Below are 7,499 nucleotides of genomic sequence, written 5' to 3'. Positions count from 1 at the left end.
CCCAGCACATTGCTTCATTTCTGAGCACAAGAATCCTGAGGAAAATAGAGTATAATCACTCTCATTTATGGATGAACTTAAATCAAAATGGGGATACTAGTAGGATTTCTGTGGTTGCTTAAATACATGAAAATTTATGGTAATTTTTTAAATTTTAGAACAAACAACCCACCTTGGCCAACATAGTTACCCAAAGCCCCCTATCAAGCTAGGGAAGGAAAGGCCAACTTCCCACAGAGGCACAAACTCCCAGACAAGACCCAGCAGCCACCTGAGGCTGGAAGGTCTCCAGAGAGGGGAATGTAAAACAAGGATGAAACTGGCCAAAGGTATAGGAAGATCAGTAAAAATAAAGACACAAAGAAGGAAAAGAAGCAGTATGAAACAAAGTCAAGGGGCGAAGAACACGAAGAAGCTTCAAGATTTTAAGAGAGACTAATAATGCCAGGTCTAGAAGGTAGGCTATAAGCCGTAGACTATGGGACTACACCGAGGGGTTACGGTGCCTCAGAACAGCAGACCTTCCAATGAAGCTCAAGCAAGTACACCAGGAAGGCTGCACCCCTGGAGGCTCAGAGACAGGTGACAAGAGCAGAAGAGACTCTACTGTGCTGGGATGGTGCTTACTGGGCAAGTGAGCCCTTATTGTGCCAAGCTAAGAGAAAGGGAGAGGGAGCCATGCGTCATGGTTTTAAGAATTTTCCAGTGGTTCATGTTAATTGGAATTTAACCCAAAGTATTGCTCAAGGGCAAGAGCATAGCCCTGGACATGGGCAGGAAAACTGACCACCCTCTCCCCTCAATTCAGTCTCTGTGGATCCTCCGGCCCCAACCCCTCCACCTCCACCCATTAGTCCCAGGGTGAAATGGCCTAGAGACAGGATGTGCTTCTCTCAATGGTCTGCTGATTCTCAGAGTTGGAGGGCAAGGAGTATTTGAAGTTCTGTTTGTTTAGTTCAACAACAACAACAACAACAACAACAACAACAACAACAAAAAGCAGAGGAAGGAGGTGGAGAGCAAAGATGCTGGTAGCCTGCATCTTGCTAGGTCTTTTAGCCGTGTCTCTGGATTTGTAGGCCACTCCTCGACTTTTTCAGCTCCCGTACGATTCCTTGGGGCAGGCGACCAGTGACTGGCACTGCATATACACCTGGCTTAAAGTTACTGACTCGCTGCCACTTGGAGACCCAGCTATCCTCTGGACTCATCATTGCAATGATTCCATCAAAGGAAGAGCTGGTGCAGTCATATACCACCTCTCGATTACCCTTCATTTGTAGGTATGCATGACAATTATCACAACCATCATATTCAAACTGGTCTATTGTCTTGACCAGCGAACACAGCAGAAAAGCTTGCAGATGCCGCAGGTCCTTGGGCACAGTCTCCAAGGCCATCCTCGCGGATATGAAGAACTGCTGGGGACGCCACCACAGCCTCCACACTGCAAGAAGTAAACAGTTCACTCAAGCCTTTTAAATAAGGGATACTAAGCCTGTATTTGTTTATTCTATGTATGGAATATCTCTGGAAGTGTTTACAAGAAATGAGAGAGAGTGGTTGTCTCCTGGGGATGGGGAGAGAAGAGTTACATCAATTCTTTTTCTAGTTTTCTGAGTAACTTTCTTATCTTTTTCCATAATGGCTGTACTAATTTAAATTCCTATTGAAAGCATATGAGAAAAATCTCTTTCTCTGCATTCTCAACAGCATTTATTATTTTTTTCCTTTTTCAATAGACATTCTAATTGGGGTGAGATGAAATATTGTAGTTTTGATTAAAAATAATCTTTAAAATGTGTTTTCTCTAGCAAGAATTGACAATTGTGTCTTTCTACATATAATAATCAGAAGGAATGAAATGGAACAAAAATGAGAATAGCTGCCCTACTCTGCTCTTATTGTCATGTCTGCAGAGCACTTAAAACTATCTTTGTTTTTTTTTTTTTTTCCAATTCTATTTCAAGAAACTTGGTGTAAGTGTTCCATATTGGTGAATACCCCATTTTGCACAGGTCTGTTCTTTGCTCCATTTCTGAAAACTTAATTTTGAGCATTTTTGTTTTTTGTTCATTTGTTTATTATTTTTTTATTTATCAGTTAGCATCTTCCGTATTTTTTGGTCCAGTGTTTTCCACATTTAGGATCAGGAACCGCTGAAAGCTCATGAAATCAATTAAGTGGGTAAAAAAAAAAATGGAACAAAACAGAATAGACACAAATCAGAGAAATCAGAGTAATAGAAAATAACAATATTTACCTCACAGTAAAGCTAAGTATCACTTTGTGAAACTCCTCCTTCTTCTCTGCCAAAAGTCTGAGAACTGTCATCTGTTTCTGAAAATCTAGGAGCAATTCCTTGAGGTCAAGGGGTAGTAAGTTTCTAGTATTGTGTGTTTGAGGACAAAAGTCACATCAAATTGGAAACTCCCTGGAACAAGTTGATATCTCCAGGGTGAAGCCGTCTAAGGCTCAGAACAAACACAGCTGCCTGTGGAACCCAGTAATCTCTGAAAATAGGGGAGAAAGATCTGGATGATGATGTTGATGATAATAAGTGATAATGATGATGAAGATGGTGATAATAATAATAGAGATTTGGAACTTATCCATCAGAAGTTTGAGTCTATAATTAGGAAAGAAGATACTTACAATTGAATATTTCACTGAGGAAGTGAGGATATGCCAAATAGTCCAGCATACTTTCTTGTTGTGCAAGTCTATTACATTAAATCTAATAGACTATTGTCTTTGAAATGTCAAAATATCACCCAATATTGATAGTTTTTCCATAAAAAGTCTTACCATACATTTTGAATAATTAAAAATCAGGATAAACACTGTATCCTCTGTGTAAAAACTACATTCCCCTCCTGATTAAGAAAAATTATGGACTAGGTTGTAGCTCAGTGGTAGAGACCTTGCCTAGCGTGCACATGGCTTTGGGTTTGAGCCTCAGCATTGCAAAAGAAAAGAGTAAATAAAAATCAGAGATACTAGAGAACAGAGAAAAATGTAAAGAAAAATTATGTAATAGATGCTACCAGAGATATTAGGAAATTTAGAGAAATTAAAAGAAAAAGTAAAATTATTCATCACACCACCATCCAACAGGATTTCACATTTTGTAGGTTTCCTTCTATACTCTGTGTGTGTGTGTGCATACACTTGTGAATATTGGTAGGTAATTTCCATTTTTTGCTGTTATTAACAATTTGAAAAATAGTCTTATGCATAAATCTTCATCTGAATATTGGAAAATGACCACTTTAAAGGCTCTCTTTGTATAATTGCCAAATTGTTTCCAGGAAGCTTCTATAATTACCATGCTTATCAATGTTGCCAAGTATGTGGGTCTGTGCCAACAAATTTTCATCAGTACCGTTATCTGTCTGATTGCTAATATTATGGCAAAAATGTTATCTCAATATTCTTTTTGCTTTTTGACAACTAGAGAGGTCGTATTTAAAAGTGCATTCGTTAGCCAGTTTAATTTCTCTTGAGAATTGTTTATTTATGCTCTTTACTCCTATTCCTATTAGAGTATTAATGTTTCCTTATTAACTTTTATATTCATGATTAATAAAGACCTTTCATCTCTTATATTTGTGGCAAATACTTTTTCTAGACATTTAAATATTCTTATTTGTTTTGAAATTTGAAATTTTTATTATTATGATTATTAACATACATTGTACAAATGGGATTCACTGTGATATTTCTATGGGTTCACACCTCATGCTTTAATTTCCATACAATTTGTTCTACCCTTGTTTCCCTTCCTGCCTCCACCTCTGCAATTCCCAGTAATCCCTCCTGTGCTGAAGCATTTAAATAGAAGTTTTAATTTTTTTTTCCAATCAAATGTACTTTTTCGGTTCTTCTTTATAGTTTGTTCCATTGTTTTTTTTTTTTTTTTTTTTTTTTTGCTTATAAATTCCTCTTGTATCTTGTGACCAGATAGATACTTATTTATATTCTAGTTTGGTTTTGGAGAAAAACTAGTTTTATTTTAAAATATTGATTCCTATACTCCAGTTAGAAGTTATTTCTCTCTGTGGGTTTAGGTAATTATCTAAACTTGATTTTCTGCCATTCCCATAATCAACTTACTGATTGAGCACCATTTCTTGCATAATCCTTTAGTGGTATCCGATACAAAATTTGTTTTATTCTGTTTAGTTGCTTTGTCTAGCACTATTTTCTTCCTGTTGTTTAGACTCTTATATCCCTATTAGATGTTTCAGTATTTGTTTTGGAAAGTTCTTCACTCTATTCAAATTTTTTATTTGAGATAAATTTATATGTATAGAAGATTTTCAAAGAAAACACAAAGGATTTTCTGATGTTTTTTGCTCAGCTTCTCTTAATATTATCATCTTTCACAAGCATGGAAGAATTATTAAAACTAAGAAATTAACATTAGCACATTATTAAGTAAACATGAGACTTCATTTGGATTTCCCTACTGAACAATAGTAGGACATTTTTTAGACCAAGTGAAGAAAGAATTCAAGAAAAAAGGAGGGGCAGATTGTGTGCAATGCTGCTTATAGTTTAGAGGAAGGAAAATTGTTTGGATTTAGTGATGTTGCAGTCAAGGAAATTTCAGTCAAATACTTGAGATGATGGTCTGTTCAGAGTGCTGTAAGAGGACATGAGAGGACAACACTTGGAGACACCAAATATAGACAAGCATTTCCAGGAGGTTTAAGGCTTCAGGAGGACAAGAGAAATAGGATTACAGCTAGAATAGAATGTGAGGAGAAACATACTTTTTAGGGCAGGATAAAAACATGAAGATGGGAAATTATTATAATAGAAAGTTTGCATTGCTGATAGAAATAACCAATAGAATGAAAAATAGATGCAAGAAAGAGAGTATCTTAGTCCATTTTCTGTTACTATAACAGGATACCTGAGACTGGATAGTTTATAAGGAAGAAATTTATTTTGCTTCATAGCTCTGGAAGTTCAAAAGTATGACACTGGCAACTACCTGACATCAGGCAAGGATCATAAGACGGAAAAGTGGAAAGGGGAGGCAGACATGTCCAGGAGGAGCAAGTGTGAAAGAAGGACCTAAGGAAGTTGCCAGGCTCACTTTATAGAAATCTACTCTCATGAGAACTAATCCATTCCCACAAGAACTAATCCAGTCTTGAAAGAAATAATGTAGTCTCTTGAGAAAGACATGAGTCTTCATGGATGCAGAGCCTCCATGACTCATCCTCTTAAAGACCCTCCCACTTCTCAGTATTGTTACATCAGCAATTAAATTTCCACATAAGTTTAGGTGAGGACAAACCATATCCAAATGACAGAAGAATGAGAAGCATTACCGGAGTGACGGTGTTGTGGGACTGAAGTTAGTATGTAGGCACTGGGTTGGCCATTGATAAAAGTTGGATAATTCATCTGGGGAAGGCAGAGATGCTGGTAGGTGGGGCAGTTCATGAAAGATCTCTTCTCTCTTTTCATTTAGCTAAGAATAAATATGGGAAAGAAGTGGTACAATTTGAGGAGGGAAAAGAAAACATGAAATAGTTGTTTAGGAAAGCAGGAGTGTGAATCAACTATGGGCATTGTTTGATGAGGACTTGGGTCTATGAACCAGGCACCGGTAATGCAGGGACAGTAAATTGTCTTTTTATTTTCTTTTTCTGAAGAAGGGGGATATCACTTCTTATTTTTTGTTATTAGAAGGAAAAGTAGGGAGGGTTTAACTTCAGCACTATTCATATTATAGTTATGGATATTTGATGTAGATTTTATAATAATCTAGTCAAATTTATTTAGTATGACATTGCTTTGTATTTCTGTCTTTCCTTTGTCTTGTGAATTTTTTAAAGGGAAACTGTGAAGGGCTAAATAAGATACTGATGTTCTCTTATCCAGCCTTTTCAATCCTGTTTATTCCGAATTAAAATGAATCATCTAACTTTTCTTTAAGTACTCATTTCTGTTAAAAGATCAGATTATTTAAGAGGTTTTGGACTTGGTGATGTTTTTCTATGACTACTGAGCTTTACAAAATTTCAATTTGCATTTTATCAGTACTAAGCAAAACTCAAATTTCAGAGGAGTTTTAGTTGGATTCCAATGTTAGAATTTCATGAAGACTTGGCAAGATCTTACAATTTTTTTTTTTTTTTAGGTTTCTAGAGTACTATCTTCTTATATAGATTTGCTCATCTTAAAACTTAATATGCTACTGTGATCTCACGGATGAAATATGGCAAGTGAATATATTTGATAGGAAAAAAATCCTTAGAAGTTTTTTTTTCTTATTAAGGCTTTATAAATAAAATTGGGGGTTGGGCTAGATGTATATAGTTTAGTGGTATAGTGCATGAGCAAGGCCTTGGGTGTTGATCACCAGCACCAAAAACACTAAACCAAAACAAAACAAAATCCTCAAGATTACAAAACAAAAACAAAACCATAAAACAAGATAAAAAAACCCCATGACAACCAAATGTAGGGCTAAGTTATTAGAGATGACTCTTAGGAATTTTGCAAAAGTCGTTCAAGTGTCTTTGGTCCATCTTTGAGCATACTAGCCCACTTACCTTAAATTTTTAAATTAAAATTTCATTGATGCATTATAATTATACGCAATAGTGGGATTCATTCAGACATACACATACCATAATTTGATTTGTTTCATTCTCTGTATCTCTACTTTCTTCATCCTCCTTCTTCCCCAACCCCCTTTCTCCACTTTACTGGTCTGCTTTCATGGGGTTCCTTTTCTTTCCTTTTTTCTCTCTAGCTCCTACTTATGAGAGAAAGCATAGTATCCTTGACTTTCTGAATCTGGCTTATCTCATTTAGCATGATGTTCTCCATTTCCATTTCCCTGCAGATGAAATAGTTTTGTTTTTCTTTATGGAAGAGTAAAAACTCCATTGTGTACACATACTGCATTTTCTTCATTCATCTGTTGACAGACACCTAGGTTGGTTCCATAACTTGGCTATTGTGAATTGCGCTGCTATAAACGTGGGTATGCATGTATTGATGTGGTGTGATGACTTTAATTCTGGAGGATAAATACTGAGGAATGTTATAGCTGGATCATATGGTGGTTCCAGGCCTAGCCATTTGAGGAACCTCCATTGTGATAGTGGTTGTACTAATTTATAATTCTACCAATAGTGGATAAGTGTTGCTTTCCCTTCTTGCCAACACTTATTAATATTTGTATTCTTGATAATTGCCATTCTAACTGAAGTGAGGTGAAATCCCAGTGTGGTTTTGATTTGTATTTCCATGATCGATAAAGATGTTGAACATTTTTTCATGTATTTGTTGGTGTGGAAACCAGCACGACCAAACTCTCGGGTCTGGCGAGGGGCAAAGGGGGATTGGAAAATAAACATTCACAGATACAGATCTTAAAGATTAAGCTAAGATCAGGTGGAGCTCTGCTTTCTGATGGAGATGCAGATCTAAAGAGCAATCTTTATTTATATATGTCTCATTATCAAATT

At 36.2% G+C, this 7,499-nt stretch overlaps 1 pseudogene across 1 annotated transcript; it reads right to left on the bottom strand.

The window, feature by feature from the left end:
- Positions 1–871: 871 nt before the first annotated feature.
- On the bottom strand, positions 872–1,586 carry LOC306646429 (transcription elongation factor SPT4-like; annotated as a pseudogene). Its single transcript has one exon. The product of its transcript is annotated as a transcription elongation factor SPT4-like (transcript).
- Positions 1,587–7,499: the final 5,913 nt, after the last annotated feature.

Source organism: Sciurus vulgaris, assembly GCF_902686455.1.
Source record: "Sciurus vulgaris genome assembly, chromosome: 16".
Classification (NCBI taxonomy): Eukaryota; Metazoa; Chordata; class Mammalia; order Rodentia; family Sciuridae; genus Sciurus; species Sciurus vulgaris.
The sequence above is the reverse complement of the archived record's forward strand: the minus strand, read 5'-3'. Positions and strand labels throughout refer to the sequence as shown.